This window comes from Dromaius novaehollandiae, chromosome 15 (assembly GCF_036370855.1).
Source record: "Dromaius novaehollandiae isolate bDroNov1 chromosome 15, bDroNov1.hap1, whole genome shotgun sequence".
In the NCBI taxonomy this organism is placed as follows: Eukaryota; Metazoa; Chordata; class Aves; order Casuariiformes; family Dromaiidae; genus Dromaius; species Dromaius novaehollandiae.
This window is the reverse complement of record NC_088112.1, coordinates 21,706,340-21,724,110: the sequence shown is the minus strand read 5'-3', so window position 1 is coordinate 21,724,110 and position 17,771 is coordinate 21,706,340. Positions and strand designations below refer to the sequence as shown.

The 17,771-nt window shown below is 40.8% G+C and overlaps 1 protein-coding gene across 6 annotated transcripts in view; it reads left to right on the top strand.

Moving 5' to 3' along the window:
• Positions 1-17,771, top strand: part of SHROOM1 (shroom family member 1) — a 41,132-nt gene that overhangs the window by 7,106 nt on the left and 16,255 nt on the right. The window contains exon 1 of one of the 6 annotated variants that reach the window (XM_064521174.1): positions 8,940-9,091. The exons of the other annotated variants lie outside the window; for them this stretch is intronic. The gene's annotated coding sequence lies outside the window, so the exon portion shown is untranslated. Of the gene's footprint in view, positions 1-8,939; positions 9,092-17,771 lie in introns of those variants that run through there. 6 annotated transcript variants of the gene reach the window in all.

The following is a 17,771-nucleotide window of genomic DNA, read 5'->3' as shown; positions in this document are numbered from 1 at the left end:
TGTCACAAAAGAAAAAAATTGTGCTTTTAAGTTTTTGCAGAAAAGCTGAAAAAGAAATTTCAGGATGAATTGAAGCAATTTTTACTTAATTGATTCAGTTGACATACTGAGAATATCTACGATAGGGACTGCTAAAAAGCTATTCCTACCAGATCTTGTCCTCAAAAAGTTCACATCTCTGACAGTGCTACCGGTGTGAACTTCTGAGTTCTAGTCAATCTCATGGGAATTCCTTGCAAACTTTTGACTGAAATAAGTTGTTCTAACTGGAGCATGTTATTTTCTCCATAAGTGGCATTAGTCAGGCAACTCAGCTACTCTTTCTGCCATGTGTTATTTTCCAGCAAAGGCTGAGGAGTCGCACGCAGCAGACAGATGCAGAACCGTAATCAAGCTTAGGATGACATGGGTGCGAACGATCCGGTGATGGATCTGTTCCTCCCCTGCCTGCCCTTTCGCGCCAGCTGTTCTCATTTCCCAGATGACAGATCTTGCAGAGCTGAACGTGGGGGCATACAGGAATCCTTCTTCCAACACTTAGAGACACACTTAAATCCATATTAAGGCACATGCTAAGTGACCTGGTTTTTGGAAGTGCTTCATTGTATTTAAAGGCATCATAGGTGGCATTTTTACAATTTTGGCGGCATTTCAGTAGGGTGAGTAGAACCTCTTCTAGCATAGTGCTAGACTATGAGCTTGCATGTGTAGTCTTAGGGCTCCTGAGTTTAAGGATCTGAAGACATAACCTGAACTGACCTTTGAAAATGCTCCCGCAAAGCTTGCAGATAGCATGATTATCTAGCGCAGGAAATCCGGCCTAGTGAATAGAGCAGGGAATGGTAAAATAGAAGATTTATTCTCTTCGTGCTTTTGCCATTAACTTAATGTATGAATGTGGATAAATTACCGTGTAGCCCCAAATCTATTAAATGGCTTCCTTCAGCTCTACATCTGAGAAATGTTATTAAGGTCAAAGCAACATTTTTATTTTTTAATTTTGCAAGTAATTTTTCAGGTACTCACTGGAAATATTGCCTAAATTACATAAACCAGAGATTGATAAAACAAGAAGGATTTGATCACATCAAATAAAGAGGAAGCCCTTTGCAGGTTAGTGAGGTTTTCTGGTAGGTTGTCAGTCATTAGATGAGATTGTAATAGAAGTTTAAGTTACATATCCAGGAAAAACTGTTTCTTTTAATATGAACAGATTAAAAATGCAGTGACCCATTTTAGCTTTTTGTATGTCTAATTGCAGGAATTTGCATAACAGATACATCCTATGCTTCCCATTTTCCTGCTGATGTATTGCTGTTTAACTTCTTTACTTACAACTTTACCATTTGAAAAGCATCTTGAAGCTGGTTCCTGAGTTTCTTCTATAGCCAAAACTCTCATAAAAGTTGTGGAATTTCCATTGTGCATAGATTGTGGGATAAGGGCTTTCCTAACAGAAAATCTTTTGTAGAAAAGAGAATTTGTGCTTCCTAAAATATTACTCTTAATATATTAAGACCCCCCCCCCCCAAAAAAAAGATGAAAAGCAGGGAAGGGATTTGTATATTATTCTGTTATCCCAATGGCTTCTGAAGTTCAGGGGGACTCCAAGATTTAAATAATTAACTGGCATTTTCAGGGTACCAGCTGAATAAATGCTTACCAAAATGTGAAGATGCATGTGCAGTCAGGAGCTTAATGAGTCCGGTTTGCTTGGAGACCTCTGAAATTCATTTGAGAGCTTGATTATTAAAATAATATTGCTTTTACTAACAGGAATATTTGCACAAATTGCTTTGCAAAATTAATTTTTTTCAGAAGCTACATTCAAGAGACATTAGTTTAGATCCTAGTATTTTTATGCACTTAGCTCCACCGCAGTAAACAAAAACATATCAGAAAGAAATATCTGTTATCAGCCATTATCCTGAACTGAACTAATTTAATACCCAGACCTTCATGTTCTGTAAATCTGATCCTGTGTAATTTTTTGTCCAAAAAAAAAAAAAAAAGAAAGAAAAGAAAGCCAGCAGTTTGATATAGCAGTTTGCTGCTTGAGTCTGTGGCTTCCTTAGCTGTATATTTGCTTGTTTATTTGGGAGAGTGGCAGAGCTACCCTATTCTGTATTTGGAACTTAATCACGTAATGCTCCTTTTCTTTATAACATCTAATGGCTGCATTATTTATTTAGCCTCCCTGTGATAAAGACACTATTGTACTTGAGTGTTGTGGGAGAAAACAGGGAGCCTGCCTGCACCTTTGCTGTGTAACTGTATCAACATAGCACCAGAAGCCTCTTTATTTATTTACTTTAAGTGCACAGAAGAGCGTATACCTGATGAGTAAAGCAGACAGCAGCTGGCATTTCTGCTCTTCAGCTGGACCTTTGTCCCAGGGGACCTGTAACATCCCTCTCTCCTCACTTCTCTCACTTTTTGTGGTGCTGAGAAGAGAAACAAATAGATCAGTTTCCTGGGGGCTGCTTGTTTGCATCCTGCACTACTGTTTCTTTCTAATTCTTAGTTACAAGTGTGATTCCTGAAGACATCTGCTAAATGCAGTGACAAGCTGCATTAAAATTCTAGTTTTACGATTATCTGTGAAAAAGAAAGTAAAACTTCTGGCAAGTGATACATTCCCAAAATGGTCTGTCTTATTTCTCTTTTATGCTTTCAGCAAATTAAAATCTATAGAGCTCAAAGAATTTCGCTGTTGATTTGAGTGGAATCAATACCAGAGTGCAAAGCAGATTTATAGTAAGTCTCCTTACTGGCTGAGTGTGTGCCAGGTAAGCATTCATGTCCTTACGGTGCGACCAAGGGCACACCTTCCGCAAGTGGTGCAGGCAATCGCAGATCAGAGGAATACGCCCTAACGGGGTTTTTGTTTCATGCCCACACTCAAAGGAAGCCAGGCACAGGACTAGTGCTGAGAGGAGGTAAGCTGGCCTGGAGCGAACTTGGGTTTTGGAGCATGAGCTGTGCTAACGGCGTGGTGCCGCTGGACGGTGGGTGTCCTGCCCTGGTGTGCACAGACTCGTGTCCACCCAGTTCTGCTCCGAGCTGCCTTAGCTCAATAAACTAGCAGAAAACTAAACAAAAATCCTGAATAGTTTCTGCACAATCAGCAAAATGGATCAGCTTAGCAAAGATGACCAGTACCAGAGCTGCAGCAGGGAAGGGGCAGGGGCAGGCCAGCAATGGGGATAAGAAAGAACAGGGGGAATGCAGCACCTCCGGCCCCGGCAGCAGCCTGTGCGAGATCACCTCGGCTGCACAGCAGAAACCCGTGGCCTCGCACTAACGTACATGAGCTGAGGCTGTGCAGGGCTCGCCCTGGTCCTGGGGGTCTGTCGCTGCAGAGGTTCTCAGCTCTTCCCTGAATACCTTTAACTTTCCAAGAGATTTATTATTCATACCACTGGTTCAGAGCACAAATAAAAGCTACCTGTATTAGCCAGGTATTTATACAGGACGTAGTAGGAAAAGTAATATAAAACAAACATGAAGCTATTTTGAAACCTTTAATTAGGCAATAGAAATAGTGTTTGGTGGCATTATTTTATAAAAATGAAGTTTAGACATTAGGAGGAGGACATAAATGCAATGGAAAACTTAATGTGTTTTTCACTGTGGGATCATATTAAATCATATTAAATCCAGCCTTTGCTAATGGACGGTTGATAGCATGTACAGTATTTTCCTTTTAAATGATTTGAGCAGCTCCCAGTCTGTGGCCCAGGGATCACTGGTAATCTGAGCCATGCTAAATGAAGTTCATCTGGCTTGAGAAACCATATTAAACAGTAACACAAAGTCCTGTGTGTTTACCCAGGCTGGTACAGCCTTGACCGAGACACTAGAAACATGTCTCAGTTTTATGCAACATAGCATATGATATCATTAAAAAAAATTGTATGGGTTCAAAGAGTTTGGATACTAGTGGTGTAGAGAAACATGTGCTTACAGCATGGTATCAATTGGCAACCTTGTTCAACTAAAATTTGTTTTATCTTTTTAACGGGACTTTGAAATATGATTGATTGTTCTGACTGAAAGATCTACAGTCATATTTTACTAGGGACAAATCCTGTAACTTTACTCAGTCAAAACTTCTAATGAAGATTTATGTCACTAAAAGCATGGCTGTGGCTTCACAACGCAAAACATTTGGTGACAGTACTAATTTAGGGTAATTCTTGGCAACCCTGCTTTCTTTTCCCCAGTGTGCAGTTGCTCTTTTCTGCTCCACGCTGCAGCAGAACACCCTACTCGCTGCAGCTGTTTATATAGCTGTGAATTGGGAAAACAACCTTAAAAAAGCAAACAAACAAAAACCATGAGCAAAGGAAATGTTGGTAAGTTGTTTTGCATGCAAAACACTTTGTGTGAGATCAGGGACTGAATAAAAACTGGGGCCTCTGTCTCTGATCTGTGGCACATCTGTAAGACTTAGTATGGCAGTAGTTGCTTAATACTGCCTTTCATCTATATAGTATTAAAAAAAACTAACTAAATCATAGGAAATGCCAAAAAACTATTGACTGTGTTTGCTGTAATGTCATGCAGAAGGATTAACTCCCATAGGAATTATTATTCTGGTGAAAAGTAATGAATGCGTATGTATGATACAGTCCAGTGCTCTGCCCTGCTAGCTCGTTTGCTTACCAGGCAGTGTAACCACACCTGCGAAGTCTGTGGTCAACGAGCGCTCTCAGGGATGTTATTTTGTCCTTTGGGCTGCTGCTCTTTGGATGGTTTTGGTGGGTAAAACCCAGCCTTTTTATTTTCACTTTATCTGTGCCACCATCGACCTAGTTCTTGAAGCCAGTGACTCTGAGCAGCCATCTGTATCCCAGCTGATGCCAAATAATGAAAATAACATTTAAAGGTAATACACCACTGAGTGATCTGAGGCTTTTATGGGCAGCATTTGCTGTTTGTGTTTGCGTTGCTTCCCTTAGACTTTTGCTTTCCAACATCTGGAAAAAAGCCTGGGAAGCAGGCGGGCGTGAGCCCGCTTCTGAACCGGGGGGCTCAGAGCTCCCGCGCCCCTCCACCAGCTCTGGAGGCAGCAGGGTGGCCGCGTTTCTGCTTCGTCCTGCTCCCTGGTGAGGCTTAGGAAGCAGTGACCAGTCTGTTGTATTTGGAGCTGAAAGAAGACGCAGGGCTGTGAGAAAATATTTCTCTTATGTTCATGTGCTATACCTACAGTTTGTGTTTGTGTGATGTTACTAGTGCGCAGTCAGTGCTGAAAGAGCAATGGCCAAGTGTGAAATACGAGTGAACTGCGAGCAGAACTCGCCATCGTTTGCTGCCCATCGTTGGTGTTTTCTGTATCATACCCAGGAGGATACGTCAGTGTCTGTAGGAGCTGTATGCAAGCGCAGAATGTGTCCTAGTGATGCTCGGTGTAGGCAAAAGCTCTACAATGTAGCACAGAGAGGTAAGGTTTGGTCTGCAATACTGATTATTGTTGCTCTGCTTCCAGTTCTGTGCAGTAATGCTGGCAGTGTCCAGAAAGGAAAGGTATCCTGGTGCCAACCACTGAGATTTTTGTCATGGATGCTATGAGACTTTGTGCATCTCTTAAAACGCTAGCTGTTTTAAACAGTTTAAAGGTTCTCCAAAAATCTTAGCTCTCAATTAAGAAATCCACTGTGTATACCAATATTTCTGGTTGTGAAGAAGAGCTTGAAAATATAAAGTAAATGCACTCTTAAGTATTTAGGAACCCAAGGACAAATAAAATGAACCCCAGCTCTGTTTTTACAAAATCCTTTGCCTTTATTTCTGACCCTGTTTATTATTATTATTACCATGTAAGTTTGTAGATAACAATCTTGAGTGTGCTTTTTTCATGACTTGTAGATCTCCTGGGAGTCCTCTGGCAACTTGTTAGCAGTGATGAATGAACAGCTGGAGTGCTTGTGTCTGAATGGCTCAAGAATAAGGTTGCTGCCTTGTTTCTGTTGTAATGTTTCCAATTGCCAAGAGCAGCTGTAAATTCTCTTTTGGGGTCTCTCTGTCACATCTCATTAAATCATTTAGTCATGAAACATATCACATTTAAATCGGAGCAGGGCTGTGCTTAACCCTTACCTCTCAGGAGAGCGTTCTTCCTTACTTCTGTCCTAAACCCGCGTGATGTCGAACAGCTGCTTTGTTCGGTCCTGCCAGCGACTGCACTTGAGCATAGAGCAAAGGGCAGCGATTCAGCCCAAATCTACAGCACTTCATGTGAAGGCAGTGGGAAAGTTTAGCTGTTAATACACGTAAAACACGGATTTACTGTGGAAGCTGGGGTGCTAAAGGAGCTCTAGCCCTGATCCTTATTAGCTCTGCCCAGTGTGTCACATACTTCAGGTTTTAGGAGGAAGCGTGGCTGCGTAGTCCTCCCCATCCGTAATGCAGATGAATCCAGCCTTGAAACAATCTGCCATTGTGAGACACACATCGTTAGAGCTGTGAACTATTTGTATTAAATAGCTTCACAAGGAACTGTTTTCTATTTCAGGAGCATTTGGAGGCATATGATTTATACTTTTTAATAATTTTATAGTAAGTAAATGCTATTATTGTAGTTATTAGTAAAACTTTCACTGATTTAGGGGTCTAAGTTACATGATATTGTGCCCACAAGGCCAATTTCCTGAGGCTTTGCACTGATTTGCAAAGCTTCAGCTCATTTGCTCTGAGCTACTGCTGACGCTCTCTGCCATGCAGAAGCTTGCAATACCATCAGGTTAAGAGGGCCTTAGTTTCTGTGAGGCTCACAATTTTTAATGGATTTATCCTCACAACAGCTTGGGTTGAAGAGTATTTTTTTATCTCCATTTTACATGTAAGAAACACCTGAGAATAAATTTGGCTTAAAGGTGCTTGAACTCAGCAAAACTTCAATGCCTGCATGCCTTTAAGGTTCCTGCCCAGAGGAACTAGCAGGCAGAATTTGGGTGCTGTTCTACATCTGGAAACTTTGTTAGACACTATCTGAATCTTGGTACGTTTAAATGTCTTAAATCTCATTCTAATGTAAAGGCCAAAGCTTATGCAGAAGGTCTGTGGCAAATCAGGAACTAAACCAAACTCTGCAAAGTAAATAGCCTGGCAGCTGAATTCAGCCATCCTCCCTGTGCCTGGGAGATGCAGGACCTGGAGCACTGACCTCTTAAGGCTTAGCATGGTAAAATGATGACTTTGGCTTTCTGTATTTTCTCCTTTCCTTCTGCTATATTTTAATCTCTATTCACGTAGGACTAAGGTCATATTTCTATCTGCAGCACTTTAACAAATCGGTCATCTCTAACATATCCGCACAAAATTTACTTCCATGAAATAAGTGCACAAAATGTCCTGGGCGAAGAAAACACAACCAGTGTCACCAGTTCTGTTTCCAAATGAGAACTTTGTATGTGACCTGTGAGGAGTTTTTCCACCTGCTTTTTTCTTTCTTCCAAGCAGGCATCACGTAGCGCAATGTTTCTCCTCTCAGTTCTTGGAGCATTTGAAATGGTCCATTCCTCATCCTGTTCCTGAGCACTTGACTCAAGATCAGATACCACCTAACTGTTTTGTGAAAACATTATTAAATGTAATGACTAAACACCGAGTTAGTTACTAAGTAACTTTGAGGGAACTGTTCTCTATACTCTTCAAGTTACTGATCACATAATACATCATGGCTGTGGGGCAAAAAAAGTTTAGGTTAATGGCAGCCTGTTTATGGACATAATTTTGAAGAGGAGCCCAGAATGCTGCATGCAGAAATATCTCAAACACAGGTTAAATGAATAATTTGAGAACAGTGATATGAAGGCGCCTATATTCTGCTTATGCACAGGTGATGTGCAGTTTCGGAGACTGGCATGGTTTACCTGTCAAAATGGTCCCTGTGCTCTCCTGCTGCTTCTGTTCTGTAACATAGGAACAGATTCTGAGCTTTTTGGTATGATCACCTGCCCAGAAAGTGTGGTGAAGCCAGTTAAAAACAAAGACTGAGTCTGGATCCTGCTGGAGAATATTTTGCTTCTCACTATGTAAAAACTGAATCTAGCCACAAGCAATCAGATTATTTCTGTAGGAAATTTGGAAAGAATTCAGTTTTCCCTTGCGATTATGAATAAGAACTATTCTGGGAGTTGTTGCCTGCATGAAATTATCCAGTTGGCATCTTATCTGGAGGAAAAAATAGTGGCATAAAATCAGCTTATTTTTGAGCCCAGCTGGAAAGCAGTGGGAATTATCTCAGCAGATAAGGATGTTATAATATCATGCTCAGTTGAATATGTTTGAAGATGAGAAGGAATTTGTTGCAGAAGTTTGAGTCAATTCAGAGACATACAAAATTGATTGAAGCCCCAATCTGCATGCCTTCTGTGCAGTTTTACAAATAAAACACGGTAAAAAAACCTGCAGTGTATGAAAGACGTGTTCCCTCGAGTTTTCTGTTTGACATTTATTGTGCAATCCTTTTTCTTCCTCACTAAGAGCAGTACATAACTCTTTAAGAAAATTAAGTCTAAATACTTTGTTGGATTTAATTAACTTTCATCTAGTAATGCTTCTCTGGGCTGCCCTTGAGCCAAGGCTGGAAATACCTTCCCCAGCGCAAAGGCTCTTGGACGGTGCGGTGTAACCCTTGTCTGGGGACAGCAGAGGACAAGGTGCAACGGAGTGAGGGACCCTCTTTGGGTAATTACGTGTCTGTGAGACAAATGGGAACAGGGTGCTGGGTCCCGAGGAGGGCAAGGGCTTCATCCGCGTTCTCCGCTGCAGCCTGAGGTTCATGGAATTTTTCAGTTCTGGCCACATGGGAGCTATAATCAGTGGCCAAACGCTTGGGCAGAAAAAGAACGATAGTTAATAATTGACCAGTGAGATAATGAAATAACTTGCCTGCTGTTTGCTTTTCTTCCTTTTCCACCGCAACTTTAACACTATGCGTGATGGAATGTAATAAACCAAAGGGCAATTTCCATAAGCTAGACAGAGAAATTGTATATCAAAATTACTTGTGAAGCTTTAATGTCTGTGATCTATATAGTGCTGTCTGCTATCTCTGAGGCATCGCAATCACGTGACAGCCCAGGTAAGCAATTCAGAAAATCACCTCTTTGGCACTGCATGAGTTGCAATGAAAACATTTCAGATTTTGAGTTTTACAATTTATTTTCCACAGTCTTTTAGTGGTGTGTGTTTCTGTTTTTCTTTTTTTTCCCCCCAGACAGATGAAATGTGCATCTAAAGCATTGGCTTTGGTTTTCTCAAGAGAAAACTGGAGGCAGAAAACATGGACTAGCTATGTTTACTGTAAATATGCCTTCAAATCTCTAGAGATAACTAAACCAAATATGGTTTCAATATGTGAACGTATTTTGGACGGCTGTATCTGTTATATATTCTGTCTATAACTCATCACTTGCTGTGATGCCTATACATATATCTGCTTTATGTAGACGGACTGAAAATAACATTCTAGTTATTCCGTGTTGGTCAGTAAGCTGTTTGCGGTACATCTGGTAAAAGAATGGTTCTGCTGATCCAGGGCCTAAGTAATTGCTTCCTAATCTACATATAAAAACATGTTTGGGGAAAGGAAGAGGTTCTCTGAGACCCTAAGTGCATACGTTCGAGGGCTGCAGAGGGTGTGCTCATAGTATATTTTGATGTCTCTACTGTCTTGTTACAAGCACATTTTCTTGTATCTAGACGATGACCCTGGAAATAAGTCCCAGAGCAGTTGGAGGATACCCTGTGAGGTCCAAGGACCCTATGTACAGCTTAATACAGAGCTTGGGTAGTGTTGCGCACATCCAGGTGTGCCCGGGTGTGCTGCCCATGGCCGGGAGCAGTCTGCAGGCTGTTTGCAAGGTCTCTCCAAAACGGGAGGAGCCGAGTGTGTCCTCAGCCCCAGACCTCGGGAGGGAGGTGGGTAGCCAGAGCTTGGTGGCACACGAGGAAGGATGAGCAGAGACGCTGCAAGCACACACAGCCCAGGCAGGGGTGAGGGTGTAGCAAAGCACTAGGAAAAATCGTGTTCTCTGTCGATCCTTTCTCCCCACCAAGGACCAACTCAGCTCTCAGATTTCCTCCAGCTAGTCTGCTCCCATTCAGAGACACCTTTTCTGTAACAGGCAGCAGGAAAACAGATGGAGCAGGAAATATTTTAGAAAATGTTAAAACCACATTTTGCAATGTTTAACCCAGTGTTCAAAGCAGCCTGAGGGACATATGATTACATGAGGCCTTCCAAATGTCAGGGATTTTCTCGCTCACAGATACACAGGATAGAGAACCTTTTTCACAGGGGAACACATGAAAGTGCCCAAATAATTGAACAAGGGCAGAACTGAATTTATACCAGAAATAAATTATGTCAAAAATGTTAGTTATCAGTGTTCTATGTGTAAGGGAACAACATCATGTATGATGTGGACGTGGACAGTCTAATAGTCATATCTGGTGCAATAATCAGACTAAGAGAAAACACGGGATCTCTGCTTTATCACTGGAGTGTAAATTGTGCATTTGTTTGCAGAATAAAGAAAATCTAAGTGCGTGTTAAATAGAGAAGGCGAGAGGTCTGACAATTAGCAATTTTTACATAGAAAATAGTTAACTTGATAAAAATGCTCTTAATGATCCTTAAATACAGGTAATGTTCTAGTGGCAAAGCTGATAATGAAATTCAGGTTATAAATGACTGATTTGGGAACTTGAAGGGGAGGTTTCCATAAAACAGATTAAATGTAGAAGTTCAGTCTCTTCCCTTTCTGTGTTATGAAGTCTACTTAATGCCTGCGGATTACTGTGCTCTCCAGTTGTCTAGGAGAATCCAAATGCAACAGCTTGGCCATATTATTCTTGTGTTCTGGATGCTTTTGGAAGCTCTGATAAGATTCTTTGGACCAAGTTTTATGTTAAGGTAATCGTTAGCTAGGGAATCACTTTGGGAATATAGAGAGGGGAGTGTGAAGGTTTCTGCATGATTCATGAAATTCATAATACACAGTCTAAAGCTGTCTAAGTTCCGTAGAAATTTTCTCCTTAAATTTAAGGAGCAGAGGATAAATTGCTTAATACACCTTTATTAAGTCTAAATGCTGTAATTTTAGTAGCCCTGGAACCAATGGATCTGCACTCAGTTACCTGAATAGATGGGAGTTGGACACTGCCCCTTACCCAGCCTGGTGCCTCTGGGTCAGGCCCTTCTAAAAGTGGAGCAGCAAGCAAGTTTCTTCTTATGGCAGTTTTGTCTGTGGAAAATATAATTACAGTACAAAGAAATTTTTCTGTCTGGGCCTCGTAGACTGTAGTGAAAAAGCCATCCATTAAGTTTCTGAGAGTAGTTTTCTACTATAAGAGAAGAAAACATACAGAGCTGCCAGAAAACCACTATTCTTCAAGATAAGATGGCTTTACGGCATTTCCCTGCCAGCCAGCTCTCACTCATAAACTTAAGGAGTTTTTTTCTTCACTCAGAGCTCTATAGTAAAAGCTCAGAAAAAGCTGATTCTGATCCATAAAATGCTGTGAATATATTTGGTTTGGGATATTTGGCTGTGGGAGGACCTGTCTGCTGGAAGCACTTGTATTTCTCTGATTATAGTCTGTTAATAATGAGCATATTTTTAAAACTCTGTTAGTCTTTCACAGTTAGCACCAACCAATTTTTACTGTTGTTCGTTCAGGAGTCAAACCATACGTGCATTCATGTCAGTGGAAGGAAATGTTCAGCCAGCACCCCAGATTTCGCCTATTTAGAAGCCAGTTTCTTCCCTTGTGGACGTGGTTTGGTACCTAAGATGTGAGCAGCTCAACAGAGTCAGTAGGTCAGAGGGACTATGAGAATCTTATTTTTTCCGTTGTTTCTCTGGCAGCTTTGCTGGCAAGCAGACAATGAGGTGGAAGCCGGAAAACATCTTCCGAGACTGCCCTTACCACTGATCTACTAGCGCATGGTCTGAAATTTCAAGTTGCAGCTTACCCTTCCCATGGAAATTGAATTTCTTTCCTTGCTATCTGTTAAAATATATGTAAACTGTGCTCATCCATCAGGTAGAAAGCAGTCCTTGAAGATGTGATGTAGCTGAGATTTCTTTTCTCTCACTGTTTGTACTGAGTCAAGTGCATGTGAGTTGGGGGGGGGGGAGTGGTTTTCTGCACCTAAAGAGCTCAATCTTATTCTTAGGCTTATTAGAGGAATAAGCTCCTAGAGGAGCTGATGAGGGCTTTTTATTTAGTTTGAATTTTATGTACTCTAGGATATTAGATTATATATTCTAGTTCATACTGAACTCGCAAGTGCCTAAAATTGAACAGTATCATTAGGCTTTTTCTTTCTGAAATTTTAACTACTTTAATTTCTCTAATTCTTTAATGCTCTTGAATATTTCTGAGTCTGCTCCTGCAGCCTGTGAAAGCAGCACAGGCGATGAATTTATGGGATCAAATGAGCTCAATCAGACATTAAAAAAAAAAGAGAGAGAGAGAGAAGGAAGATTGTGATGAGTAAGAAGGGATGAAGTGGAAAAGATCCAGAAGAGATGCATGCATTTGGGATGAGGCTGTGATTGCTGACAAACACATTTTCTTGTGAAATGCTTTCAGGGGTAGAAACAAAAAGAAGTGTTTGGTATTTAGTAGATTAGGGAGTAATGGTGATGGAAGCCAGGAGATATTTTTGAGGTTGAATAAAGGAAGTTGGTGAATTCAAGGACAATGGAGAAATATGTGGAGGGTGACTGCCCTAATTAGAAGGTCAGACTCTGGGTGCTCAGAAAAGTTCTCTCTCAGGGCTGTGCAGAGTTTCTAATCCTGATCTTACTCATTAAATCCTTGGCCAGAGATTGAACCATGGTTCACAGCTCCAAAAGCATCTTACCTCAGCCACAACTTTTAGCCAGGCAAATATTCATGTCCAGCAGTGAGATGTCACCACTGTATGCAGAATGACTCCAGGGAAGGTATACAACAGACCAGTTCTGCCATCATTGCTCAAGCAAACCTCTCCCTCTACTCAACAGGAATAGCTTCCTTCTGTAGAGAGCTAGGGATCACTTGGGTAAAGAAGTTTAGGAAGATTTATCCAAAATAGAAGATATATTGAGCTGGATCATTATTTTCATCCTCTAATTTACTGAAGATGTCTTCACGGCTCCAGAAAGCCTGAAAACTGTTTCTGTGGTTTTTACTTGAAATGTTTATATTCCTCAAATGACGGTGAAGTTCATTTCTGTGTGCATGAGGCATGAACTTCATCTAAATCCTGTTTAGGCCCTACTTTGAGAATGTATGGCACTTTGGCTTTCTGTGGCTCTCAGTAGCAGGGCGAGTTTCCCACCGGGCCTTCATGTGCCGGCCTTGCAAGTTTGTCCTCAGGTTCTCATATATGTCACCCTTGACAACCCTTTGACATCTACCAGTACAATAGTTTTGGAAATTGCACTCAATGAGAAATCTGGTTTTTAGAGTCTTTGGAAAACTGCAAGAAAAATAATTGGCAGACTGTGGTTTGTTTTCCATTCATCTCAAGGAGATGTCATCTGATGTGCTCTCTTATACTGCTTTCTGCTAAGATAAGTCCTAAACCTAAAGAAAGTTCTAGAGCATAAAATTGTTGATTATAAATTAGAGGGAAAAAAAGGTGGGGGGATTGTATCAATTTTTAATAGAAGAGGAAGCTAAGAGATAAATGGTGATTTTCAGAGATGCTGGGCATAAAGATGACCATACAGCACTTTTTCCTGGATGTGCTGTCCTTCCCCTTCCCTCACCCTTTCCTAAGTCATGTGAAAGAGATGGAATTTGAAGACTTCAGACATTTGTCTGGAATTTCTGGATATTTCACGGTCTGGTCAAAGGAGCAGCTCTTGCTGAGATGTGAGATGTCTGGAAATAGCAGATACGTTCACTGAGAACGTACAGGTCCTCTGCAAAGTGCATGTGCATAGACCTCTGTCCAGAAAGCTCTGGGTGGAGATCTGGGACCCCTATGGATAGGGCTGCTGAATGGGCACACTGATGCTTTACCTAAGGTGTCCTTGGTACCGGATACTCTGTTTACAGCTTCCCCAGGGTACGAGGCTCTCTAGACTTCCCTGAGATAGCCGGTGAGATCGCCTGCTCAAGCAAGAATCTCTCAGATGATATTTCGGTTGCAATTAAATCTCTTGGCCTGCAAAACAGATGGATCAGGTGCTGCAGACTGCAGCTCACTGGAATCTGAAGAATGCAGGCTAATATTTACATTAATTGTTTACCCCTTGATAAGAACCAGATCATTCACAAACATGTACATGACATAATAGTGGTAGGTTAGTCACGGTGTTTGCTTTGCTTTCACACACTTAGTGTTCACATTCTTTGGAGAACAGTTGCATATTGTAGTTTGATACAGATTAATAGGTGTACTTTTTCTCCTTTATTTCCATGGAGCCATTTATTTAGCAAGGACAGCTTTATCCTGCAGAAATAGACCTACGAAGTTTTACATGTGCCAAAATGTTTGCAGTGTGTTTCCTTAGTCTCTGGAGTGTTTTGGAGGAGCATCTTTGATGAAATCCTAGAAAATGGAGCAGGATGAGAACTCGAGAGGTTGGGTTTGGTGCATGCTCCTTCCCTGAGGTAGGATCAGCTGTGTATATGTCACTTCTGTCACATGTTTGCCTTATATATTTACAAAGAATTTGTGTCAAGACACAGCCAAACTATTTTAGTGCTTCACAGCCCTTACTGCCAGAAAGTCTTTGTTAGGGGGTAACATGAATCTTTCTTGCTTAGTTGAAGCCCATTATTTCTTGTCCTACCCACTACAGCCATGGAGAATAGATTGGCCCCCTTTTCTTTACAACCGCCCTTTGTGTAACACTGTTGTAGTGTCCTACCCAGACTTCTCTAGACTGAACTGAGTTCTCTCAACTTCTCTATGTTTTCAGGTTTTCAAGACCTCTGATCATTGTTGAATTACCAGTTCTATCTAGTAAAGGGCTTTTTAAAAGGGGGGGAAGGAAGAAGAAAAACTTCTCTGTGAGATTACCTTCGAAAGTGAATTGTATTATGTGCAAAGGACTCTTTAAAAGAAACAATCCTCCCCCAAACAAACACACAGAAAACCCCCCAACTTCTCTGCTCTAGGTTAGCCTACCATAATGAAAATGGGCATCATCACTTCTGAATGTTCTGGTGCCTTTTTTTCCTATAATACAGATGCATCTATTTCAAATGCACCAACTCATTCTCTTTTAGTTCTTTCCCAATCTTTCTGCTTCTTTTTGTAGGCGAACTCTTTTTCTGTGAAACTACATACATCAGAAACATTGGAAAAACCTCTTAAAAATGAGACCACAGTTTCCAAATCCTGGTGATGATTTTATTTCCAGAAGTGGGAAGTAGAGGTAAACAGTGGGTATTAAACTATAGAATTGATTCTCCAGATGAGTTGTAAAACAGACCATACACATGAGTCTTAGTCCCTCTTGGACTATCTTTGTTGGAATAATTAAAAACTTAGTGTAAGAACCAGAAATTGGAATTTGAACTCTGAACTTTGGCCACGATCATCTGGCCGTTCTACCAGCACTATGGGTTTTTCTGCAAATGATGAGTTGTCTGTCAAACAGTGGGTTGGAGCATACTTTGTCTATTGGATTCTACCAGATACGAACAGTTTACCTCACTTTTCAGGCTTGAATGAAATTTGCTGCTGAGAAGTTCCCCAGGCAAAAGGAGGTTGCTCAGGGTTAAGATAATCTTACCTCTAGGGCCCAAGACTTCAAAGTCAAGATTCATTCGGCTTTCTAGGAGGACTAAAAGATGCAAGATTTCTAATAGTGAAAGTGCAAATCATACTGGTGTTTCTGATAATTCCCTTGATTTTTTTGGATGGGAATCCAAATTGGGATGACTTCTTTTACAGACTTGTACTTCTGTTCCAAAAGGAACATCTAATTAGTTTTCCAAAGTGATCATTTGTGTCACACAATCATAGTTCCTCAGCTACCCATAGGCATAAATCCAGTCTCAAAAGAAGGTTTGAAATGTGCTTGCATTTATTAAGTAAAATGGTAGCTTTTGCTTCTCTGATCTCAGTTTGCACTGGTAAACTTTGATGGAAAGAAACAAGTATGCAGAAATATTGCATGGTTGCGTTCACTGCCAGGTATATGTTTTACCTAGACTGAGAATAATTTAAAGCTATGAGAAAGAAAATACCTGCACTTCAGCTACAGACACTAACACCTGGTTTAGGCAAGCATTGCACATAGCTCCAGATGAGTTAATGGATTAATTAGCAGCACCTAATACAATCTAAATGAGGTTGAACAAGAGCAAGCCACAAGTGAAAGAAAACTGTCCTTAAGGGAAGGGTAACTTGTTAACTGACTACTCCAAAAACACTGACTTTTCTCTGCATGGAGCTAACTTGCCAGAGACTTGAGGCTTTGACTATTAAATTGGTAGCAAGCAGTTCAAGACTGTGTGATAGAAAACACCTTTCCCTGAAGTTAAGATGTTAAGATGCTGACTGATATTTTGACAGCAGTCTGCAAAGGGCTATAAACCTCATTAGGACTAGAACCTGTGCTGAATACTCAGACTGTATTTAATAAATGTCTGGGTGAAGTAGAAATTTGAATGTACTTCACTCATACCTGATTTGAGAAAAGGTACAGCGTGGACAATAACAACATGCATTTCCTTGCACTGCTCTGCCACAACTGTTTCCCCCCTCCTCCCTCTATTATTATAGTGGAATTGTGGAACAAATCTTCCTTTGAGACATAAGACATCATTATCTTTGACCATAGATAGCCTGGCCTAGTGCACACAGCATCCTGTGTCATCTGAGTTTTGCTCTTCCTTGGCCACCAGCCTACTGTGAAGCATTAGACAAGTTACTTCCCCTATTGAGACTCTGCTTCTCTTCCAGGCTTTTGTCTCATCTTTCTAGCTTGTCAGACCTATGGAGAAAAGACTGTGTTATATATTTGCATGTGCTTTGCATAGAGGGCTATGGTCTGTGTTGGGTTTCCTAGGTAATGCTGGAGTAAATATAAATAAGTGGATGGAAGTCAAGCTTTTAATAGGTTGTTAGTGGCTTTATTTCTTTGGGCATCTGGAATGACATACCGTTAATATGCTTTCCTGTATCTTCTGGTGTTCTTGGTTCTGATAAACTTTTAAATTAACATTTTTCTTTCTGCTCTCAGGGGTGTACAATGAAAACATTGATAGCTTGCCTGGAATGTGCACGTTGTTCCGAAGCTGAGTATTACAGGCTTGCCAGGACATTTCTAATACCCAGAGACAGCGTGGTCAATGTGGGTGCTTGGCTACCTACCAGATTAGGAAAACAATAGCATCATTTTTAATGTCAGTTGAGTTTTAAGCAAATTCATGTTTCTCTTTTACAAATGAAAAGGAAGGTAATTTTCACATAATTCTTTGAACACATTGCAGTTAATGCTTCTGCGTCAGGAATTTAGGGAACATCTTCCCAAGAGGAAATATGATAGGTTTTCCTTAAGAAGTGTTTCATTATCATATTGTTTAAATTTTAGGGGAGAATTCTAGAGAACTGTATGTTATTTCAGTTCTTATTTTCTGGTCACTTCAAAGATGTGAAATTGCAAGCTTGAACTTTAAATAGACATACAGAATGAGAACCATAGCAAGGATGGGACAACAGGGCACCAAATGGGCAAAATGGTCTTTTGCTTCTCTGGTCCTTCCACCACTGACCAGAAGGAAAGGCAGCAGACAGCTAG